General features: G+C 47.7%; 16 non-coding genes across 16 annotated transcripts; all 16 read left to right on the top strand.

Annotated features, from left to right (window-relative positions):
- Positions 1-295: 295 nt before the first annotated feature.
- LOC142690200 (U2 spliceosomal RNA) lies at positions 296-486 on the top strand. Its single transcript, XR_012858999.1, has one exon. It is a non-coding gene; the product is annotated as a U2 spliceosomal RNA (small nuclear RNA).
- Positions 487-1786: 1300 nt separating this feature from the next.
- On the top strand, positions 1787-1977 carry LOC142690199 (U2 spliceosomal RNA). Its single transcript, XR_012858998.1, has one exon. It is a non-coding gene; the product is annotated as a U2 spliceosomal RNA (small nuclear RNA).
- Positions 1978-3269: 1292 nt separating this feature from the next.
- On the top strand, positions 3270-3460 carry LOC142690198 (U2 spliceosomal RNA). Its single transcript, XR_012858997.1, has one exon. It is a non-coding gene; the product is annotated as a U2 spliceosomal RNA (small nuclear RNA).
- Positions 3461-4752: 1292 nt separating this feature from the next.
- Positions 4753-4943, top strand: LOC142690197 (U2 spliceosomal RNA). The gene has a single exon (XR_012858996.1). It is a non-coding gene; the product is annotated as a U2 spliceosomal RNA (small nuclear RNA).
- A 1300-nt stretch (positions 4944-6243) lies between these two features.
- Positions 6244-6434, top strand: LOC142690333 (U2 spliceosomal RNA). The gene has a single exon (XR_012859119.1). It is a non-coding gene; the product is annotated as a U2 spliceosomal RNA (small nuclear RNA).
- A 1292-nt stretch (positions 6435-7726) lies between these two features.
- On the top strand, positions 7727-7917 carry LOC142690195 (U2 spliceosomal RNA). The gene has a single exon (XR_012858995.1). It is a non-coding gene; the product is annotated as a U2 spliceosomal RNA (small nuclear RNA).
- Positions 7918-9189: 1272 nt separating this feature from the next.
- On the top strand, positions 9190-9380 carry LOC142690193 (U2 spliceosomal RNA). Its single transcript, XR_012858993.1, has one exon. It is a non-coding gene; the product is annotated as a U2 spliceosomal RNA (small nuclear RNA).
- Positions 9381-10668: 1288 nt separating this feature from the next.
- LOC142690192 (U2 spliceosomal RNA) lies at positions 10669-10859 on the top strand. The gene has a single exon (XR_012858992.1). It is a non-coding gene; the product is annotated as a U2 spliceosomal RNA (small nuclear RNA).
- A 1276-nt stretch (positions 10860-12135) lies between these two features.
- Positions 12136-12326, top strand: LOC142690191 (U2 spliceosomal RNA). Its single transcript, XR_012858991.1, has one exon. It is a non-coding gene; the product is annotated as a U2 spliceosomal RNA (small nuclear RNA).
- Positions 12327-13626: 1300 nt separating this feature from the next.
- Positions 13627-13817, top strand: LOC142690190 (U2 spliceosomal RNA). Its single transcript, XR_012858990.1, has one exon. It is a non-coding gene; the product is annotated as a U2 spliceosomal RNA (small nuclear RNA).
- A 1272-nt stretch (positions 13818-15089) lies between these two features.
- Positions 15090-15280, top strand: LOC142690189 (U2 spliceosomal RNA). Its single transcript, XR_012858989.1, has one exon. It is a non-coding gene; the product is annotated as a U2 spliceosomal RNA (small nuclear RNA).
- A 1288-nt stretch (positions 15281-16568) lies between these two features.
- LOC142690188 (U2 spliceosomal RNA) lies at positions 16569-16759 on the top strand. Its single transcript, XR_012858988.1, has one exon. It is a non-coding gene; the product is annotated as a U2 spliceosomal RNA (small nuclear RNA).
- Positions 16760-18047: 1288 nt separating this feature from the next.
- LOC142690187 (U2 spliceosomal RNA) lies at positions 18048-18238 on the top strand. Its single transcript, XR_012858987.1, has one exon. It is a non-coding gene; the product is annotated as a U2 spliceosomal RNA (small nuclear RNA).
- Positions 18239-19518: 1280 nt separating this feature from the next.
- On the top strand, positions 19519-19709 carry LOC142690186 (U2 spliceosomal RNA). The gene has a single exon (XR_012858986.1). It is a non-coding gene; the product is annotated as a U2 spliceosomal RNA (small nuclear RNA).
- Positions 19710-21005: 1296 nt separating this feature from the next.
- On the top strand, positions 21006-21196 carry LOC142690184 (U2 spliceosomal RNA). The gene has a single exon (XR_012858985.1). It is a non-coding gene; the product is annotated as a U2 spliceosomal RNA (small nuclear RNA).
- Positions 21197-22476: 1280 nt separating this feature from the next.
- On the top strand, positions 22477-22667 carry LOC142690183 (U2 spliceosomal RNA). The gene has a single exon (XR_012858984.1). It is a non-coding gene; the product is annotated as a U2 spliceosomal RNA (small nuclear RNA).
- The last annotated feature ends 337 nt before the right edge of the window (positions 22668-23004 follow it).

Here is a 23004-nt window from a genome sequence, read left to right as displayed (position 1 = left end):
TGTGGGCATGCACTTGCTGCCGCTGCCAGTGTTTATCTGCATGGCAGCAGGGCATTTGGGCGTTGCCAGGAAGGCGTTTTTATGTAGATTCCTCCTCTTTCAGCACTGCATTGTGGTGCAAGCAAAAGAAGCAAATCCTGTCTGGCTTCCTCTCCGGCCTTTATTCACCTCCCGTGTAGCTGTGAGTGTGTGAGCCTGCAGGGCCCCATGGAATTGCCTAGAAGTAGGCTGAATCGCTGCAAGGGCTGAACAGCAGTATCGGGCAGGCTCGGGCAACGCGCGGCCCGTTCGGGTTATCGCTTCTCGGCCTTTTGGCTAAGATCAAGTGTAGTATCTGTTCTTATCAGTTTAATATCTGATACGTCCCCTATCTGGGGACCATATATTAAATGGATTTTTAGAACAGGGAGATGGAAATAGAGCTTGCTCTGTCCACTCCACGCATTGACCTGGTATTGCAGTATTTCCAGGACCGGTGCACCCTTTCCTTATGTGTTGACTAAAAGCAGATTCCAAAAGTGTTTTTTGTCTTTGCTATTGTTTCTGTCTTTCTGAAGGGATCTCCCCTTTTAATCCCATTATTTCAACACCTGTTGGACAATGCATGAGTGATAATGAGCTCATTGATTAAATGCAATTAATGAATAGATTGCCACCTCTTGTTGTGTGTCGTCTGTGTTTCTGTGTTTCCGGCATTTCACATTGGAACACCTCATTCACCTTCCTTGTCTTCTCTCCGCCCTCCCTTTTAGGTAAGTTAAAGAGCTGCACCTGAGCCAGCCACTGATTGATTGATTGATTGATTGATTGATTGATTGATTGATTGATTGATTGATTGATTGATTGATGCAGCACAACAGTCAAATAGTGGAGTGGAGTAGGGGAACAGCAAACAGCCAATAAAGCAGCCCGCCCGCTCGCCTGCCCGCCACAATGGACCTACCTGTGTACACTAGATGGATGTGATGGAATGTACTGTCGTCCCTACATTTCAAGAAGAAGTAAGAATTGCAGTTGCAACAAAGCCTTGCTTGCCTACAAAGAGAGCAGCAATTTGGATTTGTTACTATGTTACCTAGAAGAATAACAAACTGTGCAAGGATGGAGGTTGTAGGAGCAAGGAGAAGTTGTCTGTAAAGTTGGTGGATGCCTATTTTCCATTTTGCAGTCCCTTGTCTCCCTCTTGTGGCCTCCTGGAGGCAACTAGCTGTGCAAAAAAAAGACAGCCTGGCGGCCGGCTGTTGCAGTGTTGCCCTCTCAGGCAACACTGAGTGACTGACTGAGCCTCACCGTCTTATATAAAGTTCAGACGGAACTTTGCACGTGTCATAGTGGAGCCCTCAGGATTCCAGAGCCAGCTTTCTGACATCATAATGGGGCCTCAGAGATAAAAGCCTGGGCCCAGGCAGTGTTGGTCAGTGCTGCTCAGCAGGCAGCACTGGACTGGACTGGATTACAGCTGATACAAGGTGTGAAGGAACAAGGGGTGGCTGTGGGCATGCACTTGCTGCCGCTGCCAGTGTTTATCTGCATGGCAGCAGGGCATTTGGGCGTTGCCAGGAAGGCGTTTTTATGTAGATTCCTCCTCTTTCAGCACTGCATTGTGGTGCAAGCAAAAGAAGCAAATCCTGTCTGGCTTCCTCTCCGGCCTTTATTCACCTCCCGTGTAGCTGTGAGTGTGTGAGCCTGCAGGGCCCCATGGAATTGCCTAGAAGTAGGCTGAATCGCTGCAAGGGCTGAACAGCAGTATCGGGCAGGCTCGGGCAACGCGCGGCCCGTTCGGGTTATCGCTTCTCGGCCTTTTGGCTAAGATCAAGTGTAGTATCTGTTCTTATCAGTTTAATATCTGATACGTCCCCTATCTGGGGACCATATATTAAATGGATTTTTAGAACAGGGAGATGGAAATAGAGCTTGCTCTGTCCACTCCACGCATTGACCTGGTATTGCAGTATTTCCAGGACCGGTGCACCCTTTCCTTATGTGTTGACTAAAAGCAGATTCCAAAAGTGTTTTTTGTCTTTGCTATTGTTTCTGTCTTTCTGAAGGGATCTCCCCTTTTAATCCCATTATTTCAACACCTGTTGGACAATGCATGAGTGATAATGAGCTCATTGATTAAATGCAATTAATGAATAGATTGCCACCTCTTGTTGTGTGTCGTCTGTGTTTCTGTGTTTCCGGCATTTCACATTGGAACACCTCATTCACCTTCCTTGTCTTCTCTCCGCCCTCCCTTTTAGGTAAGTTAAAGAGCTGCACCTGAGCCAGCCACTGATTGATTGATTGATTGATTGATTGATTGATTGATTGATTGATTGATTGATTGATGCAGCACAACAGTCAAATAGTGGAGTGGAGTAGGGGAACAGCAAACAGCCAATAAAGCAGCCCGCCCGCTCGCCTGCCCGCCACAATGGACCTACCTGTGTACACTAGATGGATGTGATGGAATGTACTGTCGTCCCTACATTTCAAGAAGAAGTAAGAATTGCAGTTGCAACAAAGCCTTGCTTGCCTACAAAGAGAGCAGCAATTTGGATTTGTTACTATGTTACCTAGAAGAATAACAAACTGTGCAAGGATGGAGGTTGTAGGAGCAAGGAGAAGTTGTCTGTAAAGTTGGTGGATGCCTATTTTCCATTTTGCAGTCCCTTGTCTCCCTCTTGTGGCCTCCTGGAGGCAACTAGCTGTGCAAAAAAAAGACAGCCTGGCGGCCGGCTGTTGCAGTGTTGCCCTCTCAGGCAACACTGAGTGACTGACTGAGCCTCACCGTCTTATATAAAGTTCAGACGGAACTTTGCACGTGTCATAGTGGAGCCCTCAGGATTCCAGAGCCAGCTTTCTGACATCATAATGGGGCCTCAGAGATAAAAGCCTGGGCCCAGGCAGTGTTGGTCAGTGCTGCTCAGCAGGCAGCACTGGACTGGACTGGATTACAGCTGATACAAGGTGTGAAGGAACAAGGGGTGGCTGTGGGCATGCACTTGCTGCCGCTGCCAGTGTTTATCTGCATGGCAGCAGGGCATTTGGGCGTTGCCAGGAAGGCGTTTTTATGTAGATTCCTCCTCTTTCAGCACTGCATTGTGGTGCAAGCAAAAGAAGCAAATCCTGTCTGGCTTCCTCTCCGGCCTTTATTCACCTCCCGTGTAGCTGTGAGTGTGTGAGCCTGCAGGGCCCCATGGAATTGCCTAGAAGTAGGCTGAATCGCTGCAAGGGCTGAACAGCAGTATCGGGCAGGCTCGGGCAACGCGCGGCCCGTTCGGGTTATCGCTTCTCGGCCTTTTGGCTAAGATCAAGTGTAGTATCTGTTCTTATCAGTTTAATATCTGATACGTCCCCTATCTGGGGACCATATATTAAATGGATTTTTAGAACAGGGAGATGGAAATAGAGCTTGCTCTGTCCACTCCACGCATTGACCTGGTATTGCAGTATTTCCAGGACCGGTGCACCCTTTCCTTATGTGTTGACTAAAAGCAGATTCCAAAAGTGTTTTTTGTCTTTGCTATTGTTTCTGTCTTTCTGAAGGGATCTCCCCTTTTAATCCCATTATTTCAACACCTGTTGGACAATGCATGAGTGATAATGAGCTCATTGATTAAATGCAATTAATGAATAGATTGCCACCTCTTGTTGTGTGTCGTCTGTGTTTCTGTGTTTCCGGCATTTCACATTGGAACACCTCATTCACCTTCCTTGTCTTCTCTCCGCCCTCCCTTTTAGGTAAGTTAAAGAGCTGCACCTGAGCCAGCCACTGATTGATTGATTGATTGATTGATTGATTAATTGATTGATTGATTGATTGATTGATGCAGCACAACAGTCAAATAGTGGAGTGGAGTAGGGGAACAGCAAACAGCCAATAAAGCAGCCCGCCCGCTCGCCTGCCCGCCACAATGGACCTACCTGTGTACACTAGATGGATGTGATGGAATGTACTGTCGTCCCTACATTTCAAGAAGAAGTAAGAATTGCAGTTGCAACAAAGCCTTGCTTGCCTACAAAGAGAGCAGCAATTTGGATTTGTTACTATGTTACCTAGAAGAATAACAAACTGTGCAAGGATGGAGGTTGTAGGAGCAAGGAGAAGTTGTCTGTAAAGTTGGTGGATGCCTATTTTCCATTTTGCAGTCCCTTGTCTCCCTCTTGTGGCCTCCTGGAGGCAACTAGCTGTGCAAAAAAAAGACAGCCTGGCGGCCGGCTGTTGCAGTGTTGCCCTCTCAGGCAACACTGAGTGACTGACTGAGCCTCACCGTCTTATATAAAGTTCAGACGGAACTTTGCACGTGTCATAGTGGAGCCCTCAGGATTCCAGAGCCAGCTTTCTGACATCATAATGGGGCCTCAGAGATAAAAGCCTGGGCCCAGGCAGTGTTGGTCAGTGCTGCTCAGCAGGCAGCACTGGACTGGACTGGATTACAGCTGATACAAGGTGTGAAGGAACAAGGGGTGGCTGTGGGCATGCACTTGCTGCCGCTGCCAGTGTTTATCTGCATGGCAGCAGGGCATTTGGGCGTTGCCAGGAAGGCGTTTTTATGTAGATTCCTCCTCTTTCAGCACTGCATTGTGGTGCAAGCAAAAGAAGCAAATCCTGTCTGGCTTCCTCTCCGGCCTTTATTCACCTCCCGTGTAGCTGTGAGTGTGTGAGCCTGCAGGGCCCCATGGAATTGCCTAGAAGTAGGCTGAATCGCTGCAAGGGCTGAACAGCAGTATCGGGCAGGCTCGGGCAACGCGCGGCCCGTTCGGGTTATCGCTTCTCGGCCTTTTGGCTAAGATCAAGTGTAGTATCTGTTCTTATCAGTTTAATATCTGATACGTCCCCTATCTGGGGACCATATATTAAATGGATTTTTAGAACAGGGAGATGGAAATAGAGCTTGCTCTGTCCACTCCACGCATTGACCTGGTATTGCAGTATTTCCAGGACCGGTGCACCCTTTCCTTATGTGTTGACTAAAAGCAGATTCCAAAAGTGTTTTTTGTCTTTGCTATTGTTTCTGTCTTTCTGAAGGGATCTCCCCTTTTAATCCCATTATTTCAACACCTGTTGGACAATGCATGAGTGATAATGAGCTCATTGATTAAATGCAATTAATGAATAGATTGCCACCTCTTGTTGTGTGTCGTCTGTGTTTCTGTGTTTCCGGCATTTCACATTGGAACACCTCATTCACCTTCCTTGTCTTCTCTCCGCCCTCCCTTTTAGGTAAGTTAAAGAGCTGCACCTGAGCCAGCCACTGATTGATTGATTGATTGATTGATTGATTGATTGATTGATTGATTGATTTATTGATTGATTGATGCAGCACAACAGTCAAATAGTGGAGTGGAGTAGGGGAACAGCAAACAGCCAATAAAGCAGCCCGCCCGCTCGCCTGCCCGCCACAATGGACCTACCTGTGTACACTAGATGGATGTGATGGAATGTACTGTCGTCCCTACATTTCAAGAAGAAGTAAGAATTGCAGTTGCAACAAAGCCTTGCTTGCCTACAAAGAGAGCAGCAATTTGGATTTGTTACTATGTTACCTAGAAGAATAACAAACTGTGCAAGGATGGAGGTTGTAGGAGCAAGGAGAAGTTGTCTGTAAAGTTGGTGGATGCCTATTTTCCATTTTGCAGTCCCTTGTCTCCCTCTTGTGGCCTCCTGGAGGCAACTAGCTGTGCAAAAAAAAGACAGCCTGGCGGCCGGCTGTTGCAGTGTTGCCCTCTCAGGCAACACTGAGTGACTGACTGAGCCTCACCGTCTTATATAAAGTTCAGACGGAACTTTGCACGTGTCATAGTGGAGCCCTCAGGATTCCAGAGCCAGCTTTCTGACATCATAATGGGGCCTCAGAGATAAAAGCCTGGGCCCAGGCAGTGTTGGTCAGTGCTGCTCAGCAGGCAGCACTGGTCTGGACTGGATTACAGCTGATACAAGGTGTGAAGGAACAAGGGGTGGCTGTGGGCATGCACTTGCTGCCGCTGCCAGTGTTTATCTGCATGGCAGCAGGGCATTTGGGCGTTGCCAGGAAGGCGTTTTTATGTAGATTCCTCCTCTTTCAGCACTGCATTGTGGTGCAAGCAAAAGAAGCAAATCCTGTCTGGCTTCCTCTCCGGCCTTTATTCACCTCCCGTGTAGCTGTGAGTGTGTGAGCCTGCAGGGCCCCATGGAATTGCCTAGAAGTAGGCTGAATCGCTGCAAGGGCTGAACAGCAGTATCGGGCAGGCTCGGGCAACGCGCGGCCCGTTCGGGTTATCGCTTCTCGGCCTTTTGGCTAAGATCAAGTGTAGTATCTGTTCTTATCAGTTTAATATCTGATACATCCCCTATCTGGGGACCATATATTAAATGGATTTTTAGAACAGGGAGATGGAAATAGAGCTTGCTCTGTCCACTCCACGCATTGACCTGGTATTGCAGTATTTCCAGGACCGGTGCACCCTTTCCTTATGTGTTGACTAAAAGCAGATTCCAAAAGTGTTTTTTGTCTTTGCTATTGTTTCTGTCTTTCTGAAGGGATCTCCCCTTTTAATCCCATTATTTCAACACCTGTTGGACAATGCATGAGTGATAATGAGCTCATTGATTAAATGCAATTAATGAATAGATTGCCACCTCTTGTTGTGTGTCGTCTGTGTTTCTGTGTTTCCGGCATTTCACATTGGAACACCTCATTCACCTTCCTTGTCTTCTCTCCGCCCTCCCTTTTAGGTAAGTTAAAGAGCTGCACCTGAGCCAGCCACTGATTGATTGATTGATTGATTGATTGATTGATTGATTGATTGATTGATTGATTGATGCAGCACAACAGTCAAATAGTGGAGTGGAGTAGGGGAACAGCAAACAGCCAATAAAGCAGCCCGCCCGCTCGCCTGCCCGCCACAATGGACCTACCTGTGTACACTAGATGGATGTGATGGAATGTACTGTCGTCCCTACATTTCAAGAAGAAGTAAGAATTGCAGTTGCAACAAAGCCTTGCTTGCCTACAAAGAGAGCAGCAATTTGGATTTGTTACTATGTTACCTAGAAGAATAACAAACTGTGCAAGGATGGAGGTTGTAGGAGCAAGGAGAAGTTGTCTGTAAAGTTGGTGGATGCCTATTTTCCATTTTGCAGTCCCTTGTCTCCCTCTTGTGGCCTCCTGGAGGCAACTAGCTGTGCAAAAAAAAGACAGCCTGGCGGCCGGCTGTTGCAGTGTTGCCCTCTCAGGCAACACTGAGTGACTGACTGAGCCTCACCGTCTTATATAAAGTTCAGACGGAACTTTGCACGTGTCATAGTGGAGCCCTCAGGATTCCAGAGCCAGCTTTCTGACATCATAATGGGGCCTCAGAGATAAAAGCCTGGGCCCAGGCAGTGTTGGTCAGTGCTGCTCAGCAGGCAGCACTGGACTGGACTGGATTACAGCTGATACAAGGTGTGAAGGAACAATTGGTGGCTGTGGGCATGCACTTGCTGCCGCTGCCAGTGTTTATCTGCATGGCAGCAGGGCATTTGGGCGTTGCCAGGAAGGCGTTTTTATGTAGATTCCTCCTCTTTCAGCACTGCATTGTGGTGCAAGCAAAAGAAGCAAATCCTGTCTGGCTTCCTCTCCGGCCTTTATTCACCTCCCGTGTAGCTGTGAGTGTGTGAGCCTGCAGGGCCCCATGGAATTGCCTAGAAGTAGGCTGAATCGCTGCAAGGGCTGAACAGCAGTATCGGGCAGGCTCGGGCAACGCGCGGCCCGTTCGGGTTATCGCTTCTCGGCCTTTTGGCTAAGATCAAGTGTAGTATCTGTTCTTATCAGTTTAATATCTGATACGTCCCCTATCTGGGGACCATATATTAAATGGATTTTTAGAACAGGGAGATGGAAATAGAGCTTGCTCTGTCCACTCCACGCATTGACCTGGTATTGCAGTATTTCCAGGACCGGTGCACCCTTTCCTTATGTGTTGACTAAAAGCAGATTCCAAAAGTGTTTTTTGTCTTTGCTATTGTTTCTGTCTTTCTGAAGGGATCTCCCCTTTTAATCCCATTATTTCAACACCTGTTGGACAATGCATTAGTGATAATGAGCTCATTGATTAAATGCAATTAATGAATAGATTGCCACCTCTTGTTGTGTGTCGTCTGTGTTTCTGTGTTTCCGGCATTTCACATTGGAACACCTCATTCACCTTCCTTGTCTTCTCTCCGCCCTCCCTTTTAGGTAAGTTAAAGAGCTGCACCTGAGCCAGCCACTGATTGATTGATTGATTGATTGATTGATTGATTGATGCAGCACAACAGTCAAATAGTGGAGTGGAGTAGGGGAACAGCAAACAGCCAATAAAGCAGCCCGCCCGCTCGCCTGCCCGCCACAATGGACCTACCTGTGTACACTAGATGGATGTGATGGAATGTACTGTCGTCCCTACATTTCAAGAAGAAGTAAGAATTGCAGTTGCAACAAAGCCTTGCTTGCCTACAAAGAGAGCAGCAATTTGGATTTGTTACTATGTTACCTAGAAGAATAACAAACTGTGCAAGGATGGAGGTTGTAGGAGCAAGGAGAAGTTGTCTGTAAAGTTGGTGGATGCCTATTTTCCATTTTGCAGTCCCTTGTCTCCCTCTTGTGGCCTCCTGGAGGCAACTAGCTGTGCAAAAAAAAGACAGCCTGGCGGCCGGCTGTTGCAGTGTTGCCCTCTCAGGCAACACTGAGTGACTGACTGAGCCTCACCGTCTTATATAAAGTTCAGACGGAACTTTGCACGTGTCATAGTGGAGCCCTCAGGATTCCAGAGCCAGCTTTCTGACATCATAATGGGGCCTCAGAGATAAAAGCCTGGGCCCAGGCAGTGTTGGTCAGTGCTGCTCAGCAGGCAGCACTGGACTGGACTGGATTACAGCTGATACAAGGTGTGAAGGAACAAGGGGTGGCTGTGGGCATGCACTTGCTGCCGCTGCCAGTGTTTATCTGCATGGCAGCAGGGCATTTGGGCGTTGCCAGGAAGGCGTTTTTATGTAGATTCCTCCTCTTTCAGCACTGCATTGTGGTGCAAGCAAAAGAAGCAAATCCTGTCTGGCTTCCTCTCCGGCCTTTATTCACCTCCCGTGTAGCTGTGAGTGTGTGAGCCTGCAGGGCCCCATGGAATTGCCTAGAAGTAGGCTGAATCGCTGCAAGGGCTGAACAGCAGTATCGGGCAGGCTCGGGCAACGCGCGGCCCGTTCGGGTTATCGCTTCTCGGCCTTTTGGCTAAGATCAAGTGTAGTATCTGTTCTTATCAGTTTAATATCTGATACGTCCCCTATCTGGGGACCATATATTAAATGGATTTTTAGAACAGGGAGATGGAAATAGAGCTTGCTCTGTCCACTCCACGCATTGACCTGGTATTGCAGTATTTCCAGGACCGGTGCACCCTTTCCTTATGTGTTGACTAAAAGCAGATTCCAAAAGTGTTTTTTGTCTTTGCTATTGTTTCTGTCTTTCTGAAGGGATCTCCCCTTTTAATCCCATTATTTCAACACCTGTTGGACAATGCATGAGTGATAATGAGCTCATTGATTAAATGCAATTAATGAATAGATTGCCACCTCTTGTTGTGTGTCGTCTGTGTTTCTGTGTTTCCGGCATTTCACATTGGAACACCTCATTCACCTTCCTTGTCTTCTCTCCGCCCTCCCTTTTAGGTAAGTTAAAGAGCTGCACCTGAGCCAGCCACTGATTGATTGATTGATTGATTGATTGATTGATTGATTGATTGATTGATTGATGCAGCACAACAGTCAAATAGTGGAGTGGAGTAGGGGAACAGCAAACAGCCAATAAAGCAGCCCGCCCGCTCGCCTGCCCGCCACAATGGACCTACCTGTGTACACTAGATGGATGTGATGGAATGTACTGTCGTCCCTACATTTCAAGAAGAAGTAAGAATTGCAGTTGCAACAAAGCCTTGCTTGCCTACAAAGAGAGCAGCAATTTGGATTTGTTACTATGTTACCTAGAAGAATAACAAACTGTGCAAGGATGGAGGTTGTAGGAGCAAGGAGAAGTTGTCTGTAAAGTTGGTGGATGCCTATTTTCCATTTTGCAGTCCCTTGTCTCCCTCTTGTGGCCTCCTGGAGGCAACTAGCTGTGCAAAAAAAAGACAGCCTGGCGGCCGGCTGTTGCAGTGTTGCCCTCTCAGGCAACACTGAGTGACTGACTGAGCCTCACCGTCTTATATAAAGTTCAGACGGAACTTTGCACGTGTCATAGTGGAGCCCTCAGGATTCCAGAGCCAGCTTTCTGACATCATAATGGGGCCTCAGAGATAAAAGCCTGGGCCCAGGCAGTGTTGGTCAGTGCTGCTCAGCAGGCAGCACTGGACTGGACTGGATTACAGCTGATACAAGGTGTGAAGGAACAAGGGGTGGCTGTGGGCATGCACTTGCTGCCGCTGCCAGTGTTTATCTGCATGGCAGCAGGGCATTTGGGCGTTGCCAGGAAGGCGTTTTTATGTAGATTCCTCCTCTTTCAGCACTGCATTGTGGTGCAAGCAAAAGAAGCAAATCCTGTCTGGCTTCCTCTCCGGCCTTTATTCACCTCCCGTGTAGCTGTGAGTGTGTGAGCCTGCAGGGCCCCATGGAATTGCCTAGAAGTAGGCTGAATCGCTGCAAGGGCTGAACAGCAGTATCGGGCAGGCTCGGGCAACGCGCGGCCCGTTCGGGTTATCGCTTCTCGGCCTTTTGGCTAAGATCAAGTGTAGTATCTGTTCTTATCAGTTTAATATCTGATACGTCCCCTATCTGGGGACCATATATTAAATGGATTTTTAGAACAGGGAGATGGAAATAGAGCTTGCTCTGTCCACTCCACGCATTGACCTGGTATTGCAGTATTTCCAGGACCGGTGCACCCTTTCCTTATGTGTTGACTAAAAGCAGATTCCAAAAGTGTTTTTTGTCTTTGCTATTGTTTCTGTCTTTCTGAAGGGATCTCCCCTTTTAATCCCATTATTTCAACACCTGTTGGACAATGCATGAGTGATAATGAGCTCATTGATTAAATGCAATTAATGAATAGATTGCCACCTCTTGTTGTGTGTCGTCTGTGTTTCTGTGTTTCCGGCATTTCACATTGGAACACCTCATTCACCTTCCTTGTCTTCTCTCCGCCCTCCCTTTTAGGTAAGTTAAAGAGCTGCACCTGAGCCAGCCACTGATTGATTGATTGATTGATTGATTGATTGATTGATTGATGCAGCACAACAGTCAAATAGTGGAGTGGAGTAGGGGAACAGCAAACAGCCAATAAAGCAGCCCGCCCGCTCGCCTGCCCGCCACAATGGACCTACCTGTGTACACTAGATGGATGTGATGGAATGTACTGTCGTCCCTACATTTCAAGAAGAAGTAAGAATTGCAGTTGCAACAAAGCCTTGCTTGCCTACAAAGAGAGCAGCAATTTGGATTTGTTACTATGTTACCTAGAAGAATAACAAACTGTGCAAGGATGGAGGTTGTAGGAGCAAGGAGAAGTTGTCTGTAAAGTTGGTGGATGCCTATTTTCCATTTTGCAGTCCCTTGTCTCCCTCTTGTGGCCTCCTGGAGGCAACTAGCTGTGCAAAAAAAAGACAGCCTGGCGGCCGGCTGTTGCAGTGTTGCCCTCTCAGGCAACACTGAGTGACTGACTGAGCCTCACCGTCTTATATAAAGTTCAGACGGAACTTTGCACGTGTCATAGTGGAGCCCTCAGGATTCCAGAGCCAGCTTTCTGACATCATAATGGGGCCTCAGAGATAAAAGCCTGGGCCCAGGCAGTGTTGGTCAGTGCTGCTCAGCAGGCAGCACTGGACTGGACTGGATTACAGCTGATACAAGGTGTGAAGGAACAAGGGGTGGCTGTGGGCATGCACTTGCTGCCGCTGCCAGTGTTTATCTGCATGGCAGCAGGGCATTTGGGCGTTGCCAGGAAGGCGTTTTTATGTAGATTCCTCCTCTTTCAGCACTGCATTGTGGTGCAAGCAAAAGAAGCAAATCCTGTCTGGCTTCCTCTCCGGCCTTTATTCACCTCCCGTGTAGCTGTGAGTGTGTGAGCCTGCAGGGCCCCATGGAATTGCCTAGAAGTAGGGTGAATCGCTGCAAGGGCTGAACAGCAGTATCGGGCAGGCTCGGGCAACGCGCGGCCCTTTCGGGTTATCGCTTCTCGGCCTTTTGGCTAAGATCAAGTGTAGTATCTGTTCTTATCAGTTTAATATCTGATACGTCCCCTATCTGGGGACCATATATTAAATGGATTTTTAGAACAGGGAGATGGAAATAGAGCTTGCTCTGTCCACTCCACGCATTGACCTGGTATTGCAGTATTTCCAGGACCGGTGCACCCTTTCCTTATGTGTTGACTAAAAGCAGATTCCAAAAGTGTTTTTTGTCTTTGCTATTGTTTCTGTCTTTCTGAAGGGATCTCCCCTTTTAATCCCATTATTTCAACACCTGTTGGACAATGCATGAGTGATAATGAGCTCATTGATTAAATGCAATTAATGAATAGATTGCCACCTCTTGTTGTGTGTCGTCTGTGTTTCTGTGTTTCCGGCATTTCACATTGGAACACCTCATTCACCTTCCTTGTCTTCTCTCCGCCCTCCCTTTTAGGTAAGTTAAAGAGCTGCACCTGAGCCAGCCACTGATTGATTGATTGATTGATTGATTGATTGATTGATTGATTGATTGATTGATTGATTGATTGATGCAGCACAACAGTCAAATAGTGGAGTGGAGTAGGGGAACAGCAAACAGCCAATAAAGCAGCCCGCCCGCTCGCCTGCCCGCCACAATGGACCTACCTGTGTACACTAGATGGATGTGATGGAATGTACTGTCGTCCCTACATTTCAAGAAGAAGTAAGAATTGCAGTTGCAACAAAGCCTTGCTTGCCTACAAAGAGAGCAGCAATTTGGATTTGTTACTATGTTACCTAGAAGAATAACAAACTGTGCAAGGATGGAGGTTGTAGGAGCAAGGAGAAGTTGTCTGTAAAGTTGGTGGATGCCTATTTTCCATTTTGCAGTCCCTTGTCTCCCTCTTGTGGCCTCCTGGAGGCAACTAGCTGTGCAAAAAAAAGACAGCCTGGCGGCCGGCTGTTGCAGTGTTGCCCTCTCAGGCAACACTGAGTGACTGACTGAGCCTCACCGTCTTATATAAAGTTCAGACGGAACTTTGCACGTGTCATAGTGGAGCCCTCAGGATTCCAGAGCCAGCTTTCTGACATCATAATGGGGCCTCAGAGATAAAAGCCTGGGCCCAGGCAGTGTTGGTCAGTGCTGCTCAGCAGGCAGCACTGGACTGGACTGGATTACAGCTGATACAAGGTGTGAAGGAACAAGGGGTGGCTGTGGGCATGCACTTGCTGCCGCTGCCAGTGTTTATCTGCATGGCAGCAGGGCATTTGGGCGTTGCCAGGAAGGCGTTTTTATGTAGATTCCTCCTCTTTCAGCACTGCATTGTGGTGCAAGCAAAAGAAGCAAATCCTGTCTGGCTTCCTCTCCGGCCTTTATTCACCTCCCGTGTAGCTGTGAGTGTGTGAGCCTGCAGGGCCCCATGGAATTGCCTAGAAGTAGGCTGAATCGCTGCAAGGGCTGAACAGCAGTATCGGGCAGGCTCGGGCAACGCGCGGCCCGTTCGGGTTATCGCTTCTCGGCCTTTTGGCTAAGATCAAGTGTAGTATCTGTTCTTATCAGTTTAATATCTGATACGTCCCCTATCTGGGGACCATATATTAAATGGATTTTTAGAACAGGGAGATGGAAATAGAGCTTGCTCTGTCCACTCCACGCATTGACCTGGTATTGCAGTATTTCCAGGACCGGTGCACCCTTTCCTTATGTGTTGACTAAAAGCAGATTCCAAAAGTGTTTTTTGTCTTTGCTATTGTTTCTGTCTTTCTGAAGGGATCTCCCCTTTTAATCCCATTATTTCAACACCTGTTGGACAATGCATGAGTGATAATGAGCTCATTGATTAAATGCAATTAATGAATAGATTGCCACCTCTTGTTGTGTGTCGTCTGTGTTTCTGTGTTTCCGGCATTTCACATTGGAACACCTCATTCACCTTCCTTGTCTTCTCTCCGCCCTCCCTTTTAGGTAAGTTAAAGAGCTGCACCTGAGCCAGCCACTGATTGATTGATTGATTGATTGATTGATTGATTGATGCAGCACAACAGTCAAATAGTGGAGTGGAGTAGGGGAACAGCAAACAGCCAATAAAGCAGCCCGCCCGCTCGCCTGCCCGCCACAATGGACCTACCTGTGTACACTAGATGGATGTGATGGAATGTACTGTCGTCCCTACATTTCAAGAAGAAGTAAGAATTGCAGTTGCAACAAAGCCTTGCTTGCCTACAAAGAGAGCAGCAATTTGGATTTGTTACTATGTTACCTAGAAGAATAACAAACTGTGCAAGGATGGAGGTTGTAGGAGCAAGGAGAAGTTGTCTGTAAAGTTGGTGGATGCCTATTTTCCATTTTGCAGTCCCTTGTCTCCCTCTTGTGGCCTCCTGGAGGCAACTAGCTGTGCAAAAAAAAGACAGCCTGGCGGCCGGCTGTTGCAGTGTTGCCCTCTCAGGCAACACTGAGTGACTGACTGAGCCTCACCGTCTTATATAAAGTTCAGACGGAACTTTGCACGTGTCATAGTGGAGCCCTCAGGATTCCAGAGCCAGCTTTCTGACATCATAATGGGGCCTCAGAGATAAAAGCCTGGGCCCAGGCAGTGTTGGTCAGTGCTGCTCAGCAGGCAGCACTGGACTGGACTGGATTACAGCTGATACAAGGTGTGAAGGAACAAGGGGTGGCTGTGGGCATGCACTTGCTGCCGCTGCCAGTGTTTATCTGCATGGCAGCAGGGCATTTGGGCGTTGCCAGGAAGGCGTTTTTATGTAGATTCCTCCTCTTTCAGCACTGCATTGTGGTGCAAGCAAAAGAAGCAAATCCTGTCTGGCTTCCTCTCCGGCCTTTATTCACCTCCCGTGTAGCTGTGAGTGTGTGAGCCTGCAGGGCCCCATGGAATTGCCTAGAAGTAGGCTGAATCGCTGCAAGGGCTGAACAGCAGTATCGGGCAGGCTCGGGCAACGCGCGGCCCGTTCGGGTTATCGCTTCTCGGCCTTTTGGCTAAGATCAAGTGTAGTATCTGTTCTTATCAGTTTAATATCTGATACGTCCCCTATCTGGGGACCATATATTAAATGGATTTTTAGAACAGGGAGATGGAAATAGAGCTTGCTCTGTCCACTCCACGCATTGACCTGGTATTGCAGTATTTCCAGGACCGGTGCACCCTTTCCTTATGTGTTGACTAAAAGCAGATTCCAAAAGTGTTTTTTGTCTTTGCTATTGTTTCTGTCTTTCTGAAGGGATCTCCCCTTTTAATCCCATTATTTCAACACCTGTTGGACAATGCATGAGTGATAATGAGCTCATTGATTAAATGCAATTAATGAATAGATTGCCACCTCTTGTTGTGTGTCGTCTGTGTTTCTGTGTTTCCGGCATTTCACATTGGAACACCTCATTCACCTTCCTTGTCTTCTCTCCGCCCTCCCTTTTAGGTAAGTTAAAGAGCTGCACCTGAGCCAGCCACTGATTGATTGATTGATTGATTGATTGATTGATTGATTGATTGATTGATTGATGCAGCACAACAGTCAAATAGTGGAGTGGAGTAGGGGAACAGCAAACAGCCAATAAAGCAGCCCGCCCGCTCGCCTGCCCGCCACAATGGACCTACCTGTATACACTAGATGGATGTGATGGAATGTACTGTCGTCCCTACATTTCAAGAAGAAGTAAGAATTGCAGTTGCAACAAAGCCTTGCTTGCCTACAAAGAGAGCAGCAATTTGGATTTGTTACTATGTTACCTAGAAGAATAACAAACTGTGCAAGGATGGAGGTTGTAGGAGCAAGGAGAAGTTGTCTGTAAAGTTGGTGGATGCCTATTTTCCATTTTGCAGTCCCTTGTCTCCCTCTTGTGGCCTCCTGGAGGCAACTAGCTGTGCAAAAAAAAGACAGCCTGGCGGCCGGCTGTTGCAGTGTTGCCCTCTCAGGCAACACTGAGTGACTGACTGAGCCTCACCGTCTTATATAAAGTTCAGACGGAACTTTGCACGTGTCATAGTGGAGCCCTCAGGATTCCAGAGCCAGCTTTCTGACATCATAATGGGGCCTCAGAGATAAAAGCCTGGGCCCAGGCAGTGTTGGTCAGTGCTGCTCAGCAGGCAGCACTGGACTGGACTGGATTACAGCTGATACAAGGTGTGAAGGAACAAGGGGTGGCTGTGGGCATGCACTTGCTGCCGCTGCCAGTGTTTATCTGCATGGCAGCAGGGCATTTGGGCGTTGCCAGGAAGGCGTTTTTATGTAGATTCCTCCTCTTTCAGCACTGCATTGTGGTGCAAGCAAAAGAAGCAAATCCTGTCTGGCTTCCTCTCCGGCCTTTATTCACCTCCCGTGTAGCTGTGAGTGTGTGAGCCTGCAGGGCCCCATGGAATTGCCTAGAAGTAGGCTGAATCGCTGCAAGGGCTGAACAGCAGTATCGGGCAGGCTCGGGCAACGCGCGGCCCGTTCGGGTTATCGCTTCTCGGCCTTTTGGCTAAGATCAAGTGTAGTATCTGTTCTTATCAGTTTAATATCTGATACGTCCCCTATCTGGGGACCATATATTAAATGGATTTTTAGAACAGGGAGATGGAAATAGAGCTTGCTCTGTCCACTCCACGCATTGACCTGGTATTGCAGTATTTCCAGGACCGGTGCACCCTTTCCTTATGTGTTGACTAAAAGCAGATTCCAAAAGTGTTTTTTGTCTTTGCTATTGTTTCTGTCTTTCTGAAGGGATCTCCCCTTTTAATCCCATTATTTCAACACCTGTTGGACAATGCATGAGTGATAATGAGCTCATTGATTAAATGCAATTAATGAATAGATTGCCACCTCTTGTTGTGTGTCGTCTGTGTTTCTGTGTTTCCGGCATTTCACATTGGAACACCTCATTCACCTTCCTTGTCTTCTCTCCGCCCTCCCTTTTAGGTAAGTTAAAGAGCTGCACCTGAGCCAGCCACTGATTGATTGATTGATTGATTGATTGATTGATTGATTGATTGATTGATTGATGCAGCACAACAGTCAAATAGTGGAGTGGAGTAGGGGAACAGCAAACAGCCAATAATGCAGCCCGCCCGCTCGCCTGCCCGCCACAATGGACCTACCTGTGTACACTAGATGGATGTGATGGAATGTACTGTCGTCCCTACATTTCAAGAAGAAGTAAGAATTGCAGTTGCAACAAAGCCTTGCTTGCCTACAAAGAGAGCAGCAATTTGGATTTGTTACTATGTTACCTAGAAGAATAACAAACTGTGCAAGGATGGAGGTTGTAGGAGCAAGGAGAAGTTGTCTGTAAAGTTGGTGGATGCCTATTTTCCATTTTGCAGTCCCTTGTCTCCCTCTTGTGGCCTCCTGGAGGCAACTAGCTGTGCAAAAAAAAGACAGCCTGGCGGCCGGCTGTTGCAGTGTTGCCCTCTCAGGCAACACTGAGTGACTGACTGAGCCTCACCGTCTTATATAAAGTTCAGACGGAACTTTGCACGTGTCATAGTGGAGCCCTCAGGATTCCAGAGCCAGCTTTCTGACATCATAATGGGGCCTCAGAGATAAAAGCCTGGGCCCAGGCAGTGTTGGTCAGTGCTGCTCAGCAGGCAGCACTGGACTGGACTGGATTACAGCTGATACAAGGTGTGAAGGAACAAGGGGTGGCTGTGGGCATGCACTTGCTGCCGCTGCCAGTGTTTATCTGCATGGCAGCAGGGCATTTGGGCGTTGCCAGGAAGGCGTTTTTATGTAGATTCCTCCTCTTTCAGCACTGCATTGTGGTGCAAGCAAAAGAAGCAAATCCTGTCTGGCTTCCTCTCCGGCCTTTATTCACCTCCCGTGTAGCTGTGAGTGTGTGAGCCTGCAGGGCCCCATGGAATTGCCTAGAAGTAGGCTGAATCGCTGCAAGGGCTGAACAGCAGTATCGGGCAGGCTCGGGCAACGCGCGGCCCGTTCGGGTTATCGCTTCTCGGCCTTTTGGCTAAGATCAAGTGTAGTATCTGTTCTTATCAGTTTAATATCTGATACGTCCCCTATCTGGGGACCATATATTAAATGGATTTTTAGAACAGGGAGATGGAAATAGAGCTTGCTCTGTCCACTCCACGCATTGACCTGGTATTGCAGTATTTCCAGGACCGGTGCACCCTTTCCTTATGTGTTGACTAAAAGCAGATTCCAAAAGTGTTTTTTGTCTTTGCTATTGTTTCTGTCTTTCTGAAGGGATCTCCCCTTTTAATCCCATTATTTCAACACCTGTTGGACAATGCATGAGTGATAATGAGCTCATTGATTAAATGCAATTAATGAATAGATTGCCACCTCTTGTTGTGTGTCGTCTGTGTTTCTGTGTTTCCGGCATTTCACATTGGAACACCTCATTCACCTTCCTTGTCTTCTCTCCGCCCTCCCTTTTAGGTAAGTTAAAGAGCTGCACCTGAGCCAGCCACTGATTGATTGATTGATTGATTGATTGATTGATTGATTGATTGATGCAGCACAACAGTCAAATAGTGGAGTGGAGTAGGGGAACAGCAAACAGCCAATAAAGCAGCCCGCCCGCTCGCCTGCCCGCCACAATGGACCTACCTGTGTACACTAGATGGATGTGATGGAATGTACTGTCGTCCCTACATTTCAAGAAGAAGTAAGAATTGCAGTTGCAACAAAGCCTTGCTTGCCTACAAAGAGAGCAGCAATTTGGATTTGTTACTATGTTACCTAGAAGAATAACAAACTGTGCAAGGATGGAGGTTGTAGGAGCAAGGAGAAGTTGTCTGTAAAGTTGGTGGATGCCTATTTTCCATTTTGCAGTCCCTTGTCTCCCTCTTGTGGCCTCCTGGAGGCAACTAGCTGTGCAAAAAAAAGACAGCCTGGCGGCCGGCTGTTGCAGTGTTGCCCTCTCAGGCAACACTGAGTGACTGACTGAGCCTCACCGTCTTATATAAAGTTCAGACGGAACTTTGCACGTGTCATAGTGGAGCCCTCAGGATTCCAGAGCCAGCTTTCTGACATCATAATGGGGCCTCAGAGATAAAAGCCTGGGCCCAGGCAGTGTTGGTCAGTGCTGCTCAGCAGGCAGCACTGGACTGGACTGGATTACAGCTGATACAAGGTGTGAAGGAACAAGGGGTGGCTGTGGGCATGCACTTGCTGCCGCTGCCAGTGTTTATCTGCATGGCAGCAGGGCATTTGGGCGTTGCCAGGAAGGCGTTTTTATGTAGATTCCTCCTCTTTCAGCACTGCATTGTGGTGCAAGCAAAAGAAGCAAATCCTGTCTGGCTTCCTCTCCGGCCTTTATTCACCTCCCGTGTAGCTGTGAGTGTGTGAGCCTGCAGGGCCCCATGGAATTGCCTAGAAGTAGGCTGAATCGCTGCAAGGGCTGAACAGCAGTATCGGGCAGGCTCGGGCAACGCGCGGCCCGTTCGGGTTATCGCTTCTCGGCCTTTTGGCTAAGATCAAGTGTAGTATCTGTTCTTATCAGTTTAATATCTGATACGTCCCCTATCTGGGGACCATATATTAAATGGATTTTTAGAACAGGGAGATGGAAATAGAGCTTGCTCTGTCCACTCCACGCATTGACCTGGTATTGCAGTATTTCCAGGACCGGTGCACCCTTTCCTTATGTGTTGACTAAAAGCAGATTCCAAAAGTGTTTTTTGTCTTTGCTATTGTTTCTGTCTTTCTGAAGGGATCTCCCCTTTTAATCCCATTATTTCAACACCTGTTGGACAATGCATGAGTGATAATGAGCTCATTGATTAAATGCAATTAATGAATAGATTGCCACCTCTTGTTGTGTGTCGTCTGTGTTTCTGTGTTTCCGGCATTTCACATTGGAACACCTCATTCACCTTCCTTGTCTTCTCTCCGCCCTCCCTTTTAGGTAAGTTAAAGAGCTGCACCTGAGCCAGCCACTGATTGATTGATTGATTGATTGATTGATTGATTGATTGATTGATTGATTGATTGATTGATGCAGCACAACAGTCAAATAGTGGAGTGGAGTAGGGGAACAGCAAACAGCCAATAAAGCAGCCCGCCCGCTCGCCTGCCCGCCACAATGGACCTACCTGTGTACACTAGATGGATGTGATGGAATGTACTGTCGTCCCTACATTTCAAGAAGAAGTAAGAATTGCAGTTGCAACAAAGCCTTGCTTGCCTACAAAGAGAGCAGCAATTTGGATTTGTTACTATGTTACCTAGAAGAATAACAAACTGTGCAAGGATGGAGGTTGTAGGAGCAAGGAGAAGTTGTCTGTAAAGTTGGTGGATGCCTATTTTCCATTTTGCAGTCCCTTGTCTCCCTCTTGTGGCCTCCTGGAGGCAACTAGCTGTGCAAAAAAAAGACAGCCTGGCGGCCGGCTGTTGCAGTGTTGCCCTCTCAGGCAACACTGAGTGACTGACTGAGCCTCACCGTCTTATATAAAGTTCAGACGGAACTTTGCACGTGTCATAGTGGAGCCCTCAGGATTCCAGAGCCAGCTTTCTGACATCATAATGGGGCCTCAGAGATAAAAGCCTGGGCCCAGGCAGTGTTGGTCAGTGCTGCTCAGCAGGCAGCACTGGACTGGACTGGATTACAGCTGATACAAGGTGTGAAGGAACAAGGGGTGGCTGTGGGCATGCACTTGCTGCCGCTGCCAGTGTTTATCTGCATGGCAGCAGGGCATTTGGGCGTTGCCAGGAAGGCGTTTTTATGTAGATTCCTCCTCTTTCAGCACTGCATTGTGGTGCAAGCAAAAGAAGCAAATCCTGTCTGGCTTCCTCTCCGGCCTTTATTCACCTCCCGTGTAGCTGTGAGTGTGTGAGCCTGCAGGGCCCCATGGAATTGCCTAGAAGTAGGCTGAATCGCTGCAAGGGCTGAACAGCAGTATCGGGCAGGCTCGGGCAACGCGCGGCCCGTTCGGGTTATCGCTTCTCGGCCTTTTGGCTAAGATCAAGTGTAGTATCTGTTCTTATCAGTTTAATATCTGATACGTCCCCTATCTGGGGACCATATATTAAATGGATTTTTAGAACAGGGAGATGGAAATAGAGCTTGCTCTGTCCACTCCACGCATTGACCTGGTATTGCAGTATTTCCAGGACCGGTGCACCCTTTCCTTATGTGTTGACTAAAAGCAGATTCCAAAAGTGTTTTTTGTCTTTGCTATTGTTTCTGTCTTTCTGAAGGGATCTCCCCTTTTAATCCCATTATTTCAACACCTGTTGGACAATGCATGAGTGATAATGAGCTCATTGATTAAATGCAATTAATGAATAGATTGCCACCTCTTGTTGTGTGTCGTCTGTGTTTCTGTGTTTCCGGCATTTCACATTGGAACACCTCATTCACCTTCCTTGTCTTCTCTCCGCCCTCCCTTTTAGGTAAGTTAAAGAGCTGCACCTGAGCCAGCCACTGATTGATTGATTGATTGATTGATTGATTGATTGATTGATTGATGCAGCACAACAGTCAAATAGTGGAGTGGAGTAGGGGAACAGCAAACAGCCAATAAAGCAGCCCGCCCGCTCGCCTGCCCGCCACAATGGACCTACCTGTGTACACTAGATGGATGTGATGGAATGTACTGTCGTCCCTACATTTCAAGAAGAAGTAAGAATTGCAGTTGCAACAAAGCCTTGCTTGCCTACAAAGAGAGCAGCAATTTGGATTTGTTACTATGTTACCTAGAAGAATAACAAACTGTGCAAGGATGGAGGTTGTAGGAGCAAGGAGAAGTTGTCTGTAAAGTTGGTGGATGCCTATTTTCCATTTTGCAGTCCCTTGTCTCCCTCTTGTGGCCTCCTGGAGGCAACTAGCTGTGCAAAAAAAAGACAGCCTGGCGGCCGGCTGTTGCAGTGTTGCCCTCTCAGGCAACACTGAGTGACTGACTGAGCCTCACCGTCTTATATAAAGTTCAGACGGAACTTTGCACGTGTCATAGTGGAGCCCTCAGGATTCCAGAGCCAGCTTTCTGACATCATAATGGGGCCTCAGAGATAAAAGCCTGGGCCCAGGCAGTGTTGGTCAGTGCTGCTCAGCAGGCAGCACTGGACTGGACTGGATTACAGCTGATACAAGGTGTGAAGGAACAAGGGGTGGCTGTGGGCATGCACTTGCTGCCGCTGCCAGTGTTTATCTGCATGGCAGCAGGGCATTTGGGCGTTGCCAGGAAGGCGTTTTTATGTAGATTCCTCCTCTTTCAGCACTGCATTGTGGTGCAAGCAAAAGAAGCAAATCCTGTCTGGCTTCCTCTCCGGCCTTTATTCACCTCCCGTGTAGCTGTGAGTGTGTGAGCCTGCAGGGCCCCATGGAATTGCCTAGAAGTAGGCTGAATCGCTGCAAGGGCTGAACAGCAGTATCGGGCAGGCTCGGGCAACGCGCGGCCCGTTCGGGTTATCGCTTCTCGGCCTTTTGGCTAAGATCAAGTGTAGTATCTGTTCTTATCAGTTTAATATCTGATACGTCCCCTATCTGGGGACCATATATTAAATGGATTTTTAGAACAGGGAGATGGAAATAGAGCTTGCTCTGTCCACTCCACGCATTGACCTGGTATTGCAGTATTTCCAGGACCGGTGCACCCTTTCCTTATGTGTTGACTAAAAGCAGATTCCAAAAGTGTTTTTTGTCTTTGCTATTGTTTCTGTCTTTCTGAAGGAATCTCCCCTTTTAATCCCATTATTTCAACACCTGTTGGACAATGCATGAGTGATAATGAGCTCATTGATTAAATGCAATTAATGAATAGATTGCCACCTCTTGTTGTGTGTCGTCTGTGTTTCTGTGTTTCCGGCATTTCACATTGGAACACCTCATTCACCTTCCTTGTCTTCTCTCCGCCCTCCCTTTTAGGTAAGTTAAAGAGCTGCACCTGAGCCAGCCACTGATTGATTGATTGATTGATTGATTGATTGATTGATTGA

Source organism: Rhinoderma darwinii (assembly GCF_050947455.1).
Source record: "Rhinoderma darwinii isolate aRhiDar2 chromosome 5 unlocalized genomic scaffold, aRhiDar2.hap1 SUPER_5_unloc_33, whole genome shotgun sequence".
NCBI lineage: Eukaryota > Metazoa > Chordata > Amphibia > Anura > Rhinodermatidae > Rhinoderma > Rhinoderma darwinii.
Note: the sequence above shows the minus strand (reverse complement) of the source record. Positions and strands in the feature narration are given on the sequence as shown.